The sequence below is a fragment of the Pseudopipra pipra genome, chromosome 3 (assembly GCF_036250125.1).
Source record: "Pseudopipra pipra isolate bDixPip1 chromosome 3, bDixPip1.hap1, whole genome shotgun sequence".
Taxonomy (NCBI): domain Eukaryota; kingdom Metazoa; phylum Chordata; class Aves; order Passeriformes; family Pipridae; genus Pseudopipra; species Pseudopipra pipra.
Genome location: NC_087551.1, coordinates 76,520,814 through 76,525,348, shown reverse-complemented (window position 1 = coordinate 76,525,348; position 4,535 = coordinate 76,520,814).

Here is a 4,535-nt window from a genome sequence, read left to right as displayed (position 1 = left end):
CTTCCATGATATAGTCAGATTTTATTTTCTTTATTCTGTAGAAAAGAACAACAAAAAATGCTTCACGGACTTCAAAATTTGGCTTCTAACAATTGCAAATCACAGCCAGGGAACACAGTTGCTGGGTGATGGTGGCAAACAGTTTTATTATACACTACTACAGTGTACATTTAACACACATTAAATGTAGATGTGGCAGAGCACAGTTGTAGACATGTCGGGTATTAAATTAGTGGGTTCTAATTGGTATCTTCACATGAGGCCTCAAGAGATGTTTATTCTTCAAATAACAGTGTATTTTGTTCCATACACACACACAGGCTAATAGTTTCACTTCTCTGATTTGGATTTATAGTGAGATAAGGCCTGTCTATCTTAATTTCAAACACTGGTTTTTAAACATATACTGATACCTAATACTATACCAATGAAGACCACCTTTACTCTCATACATTAGTGGGTGTTTTCGGCTTCTGTTCACTGGACCGCAACAGTAAAAACATTTGTGTGCAAGTGTTTATTGCTAAACTTAAAAGAAAGTGAACCAGTACTAATGTGAGTTTCTGAATGTACTGAAAACTTAGGAAAATCAGCACACTTATGCTATTAATGTATTCTGCTAATGTCCAAAATAGATGTTCATTTAAAACTTGTGATTCAGACAGAGGAGGTGATTTTGCATTGGTATTTTGGGAGCAGATAAATGCTGTTACACCTGCCATACTGTACGTGCTAGATGTTCATTTGGAAGGCTTGTTGAGTGCTTATCCAGTTCCCATAGCAGTTAGAAGCATTTGTTTGCATTTTCCAGCTCCTGAGAGAACTTGTTCTGTTTATCCCAAATTTCTTGAAAAGAATTTAGTTTATGATCTTTCTACATAAACTTCACAGACTGAAATATTGGCTACAGTGTTTCCCTCAAGTTTTTTACCAGCCTTAATTTTACATTAGCAGTACTTTATATCTTCAGGAAGTGCAAAAATGTGTAAAATAGAGTTCTGCCACTATTAATGACATAATTCTTCTATGGCAAATATACTTCTACCTTGTTTGTAAGAGAAGATAATTTTCAAATGGGAAATACTTAAGTTGTATGACTTCAGTAATGCCCATTGATTTCGTGTGTGTAATTACAGGGAGTTGCATAAAATCAAGCTTGAGTAATAAGAAAGAGTTCTTTTCACTAAAAATGTCGTTCACCCATTCTTACCAAAGTTGATGCTGAGAGCAAATTCTGTGCAAGCCCTACTCTGTTCAAATATTTCTGTTTTCCAACAATTCATACGTTCTGTGAGCTTCATCATAAATGTACCCAAGCCTGAAATTGCAACAAATGGCAATTGAAGAGGCCAAGTGCGAAAGCTCAGTAACAGAGTAACCAAGGTTAAGGTTATTTTGGTAAGGTAAACAATAGAATTTTATACATATTTAAAAGGTGTTAATGTTTAACAATGTTCATGTCAATGTTGATCTTTTACCAACTGCAAGGCAAAACAGGTTGCCAGTTGTAAGGCAGAACTAAAGGTAGTTTTTCCTCTTTCTTTGGCTGGGAGTTATCTTAGCTGACAGTAAAAGACAAGGAGGAGTATAAGATGAAAAATATTCAGGTTGTTTAACTTCGTTTAAAAAATAGTTTGCATATAGGGAATAGGTTTGATTTCTTGTTATTTAGCCAGAATAATTATTAAGTTCCTATAATGAATGTAAACAATTTTATATTTCATTGAACTATTTTTTAAATAATATGCCATATGAAATTCTGTATCCGAATATGAAATTATTTTAATAACATTAAATGATGAAGTATTTAAAGAGCATTCTGTTGACTTCAGCAATGGTTGATCATCTTGCAACTTGCGGCTTTCAGACAGCAATTGGTAATATGCACCAATTGATTTAACACCCCATTCTGAGTGTCCCTCTGGCTTTGTTTGATATTTTTATGGTGGAATAATAATGAACTTACTACAGAATTGACTTTATCATAAGTTTGACTTGCTATATTGTAGCCAAGGTTATAAGAATTAAAAAAAAAAATAGATTCTTTGAAGTAGATACAAGGGAAGCACTAAAATTTAGAGAATTTCTTCTGGCTACTAACAGAATTCAAGGAGACATAGGTTGGAAAACTTTCACAGGTATTTTTGTTGTCTCTTAAATTTGGAAATTCAGTCTTTAGTTTATGATATAAAACTATTTTGAAAGAGAAAGAAAAGGAATGTTCACAAAGTCCTGAATATTTTGCTAATTCATGGGGTTTTTTTCTCTGTAGGAGAAATGTATGCAGGAGGAAGAGTACTATTGTCTTATTAATCAGAGGTGCAATTCACAAAACAAAACTGCCCTTTGGAATATCTGGGAAATGAAAGGCACTACAAAGTATACAAATTAACACTTCTTTGGTTTCAAGTATTTAGTGTCAGCCTCTCATGCCCTTCACCTATGGTATTTAAATATCTCCATTATATTTTTAGACTCCTAAACCAATGTGTATAAGATGCACGTGTGTATTTATACACAACTTCTTACAAACATTCATCTCACAGCCTTGTATGCTGCTACTCTCAGCAGATTGGAATGGGTGCATTAGCCATAGGTAGAGTAACACCTTTCTCAGCAACAGCCTCGCCTTCCGTTCTTTTTAAGTGGCAAAATGGGGCTTTTATAGTTGATTACTTGCAGGTCTGCTGGAAATAAGCAAATTGTTGCTCTGTTAGAACTTTCAGCCTTCTCTCCAACTCCCTTGTTTCACAGCTTCCTAAAAAAAACTTGGCACAAGTTTCTAAATAATGTCACTGAGTTTTGTTGTCTGCGCGAACCCATCTTGCAGCTTGTTCAGATAAAACTGCAGTAGTTCTGTTCTCTGTGTAGGGTCATAAGGCTACTCAAGAAGTGGTTGCTCCTTGAACCTTTTTTTTCTATTAAGTAACAGTAGGCCAAGAAAATGGAAATTTCTACAAAACTGGGTAGATTTGGGTTTCCTCATTTAATAGGAAGTCTAGTACTCCTGGAGATGACACTAGAGTGGGGGTCATATTGAAAGTCAGTGTAACCCAGTATTGAACCTCCAGCAGAGGCCCAAAGTGGGCACTTGGGGAGGAATATAAGAATGAGGCATGTAATGATCTTTCCTTTGTGTAGCATGGATTTGGAGGCTCAAAAAGCACTCAGACTTTTTGGAAAACTATTGTACTTTATAGGTACTTTGAGACCAGAGTCCATTCTCTACTAGCCCAAATAACAGAACATATTCGGTAAATGCCAAAGATATTTTCTCAGGGAAACAAGTTCATTACTTTTTTATTATTTTCTTTAGGAGTTGTTAAGGAATGCCATCTATTTGCATTTTTCTTTTTAAATAGTTAATATTCTAAATTGGGAAGAGTAACTTCAGTAGTTTAAAGAGAACCATCATTTGTTTGATGAATTTCCCAAATCCTTAACATGAAGGTGGGTCAAGATGGGTCGTGTCAGGAAACAGACAAAATAAGCTGCTTTCTATTTCAGGAAGTTCCGGAAGAGATGCGAGAGCTGCGGGAAACATCTAACTGATACTCTGAAGAGACAGCAGACTTTTGTTGGCTTCCTCAGTTGTGCTTAATTCGCACCATTGGCAAAAACTCTGATTCTGTTTTAAATGATTCTCTGGGCCTGTCTTCTATTAATGCAGTTATTATCTCTGTCTACTGTTAGCCAAATTTGAGGGTAGTCTTTGAAGCATGAGGGAAGTGATGTGCTGGAGGAGGTGTCTGAAGTTCTCAACCTTTATGGAAAGAATATATTGTGTTACAAGTGTCATTAGCTCTTTCAAGAGATCTGTCTGGGATAGTACTTTTGTCTTGATCTGCTTTATGAACTAGAAAAGGTACTTGGTTAAGAATTGTACTTTCAGTTTTCTCTTTCTGGAAGCAAAGGCAAGAGAAAACTATTTGTGATTCTCATTCTGGACTCAAATTCACACCTAACTTGTCCTGTCATCAATCTGCAAAAATCACAGGCATGAAATAAAAGATGCTTGGTATAAATAAAGCTTATAGCACATATAAAAATAGGAGAAAATAGTTCAATCTAGTTTAAGTAATGATAAAATAAGTGTCTGCAGAGGTTTAACAAGACAGTCATACACAAGCAGAGATCATCAATTCTTAGCAAAAATATTCAGAGGATCAGTCTTAACTGCAAGACACTACATAGACACAGATAACCTCCAGAACATGTCCAGATTTGGCAATTTTACTGAAGTACTCAGATAACGTAATACATATTTCAATATTTAAACATTTCCTTCTTTTGTCTATCTGTGATATAAAGCAGCTCCCACCCACTTGACGTTATAGACCAAGTGATTCAGATCTATTGGCTCTTGGTTGTGGAAAAATCTGCCTGGAGGTCAGTCGTGGTTCATACCACAAGCAGCCATCCTTTTTTTGCTCTGCTTAACTTCAGCTGGCATTTTTAAATGGGCACATGTATTCTTATTTTCGGCTGTGTTTGATTAAAGGTCTGCATGAAGTGTTATGCCAAGTGTAAGGACC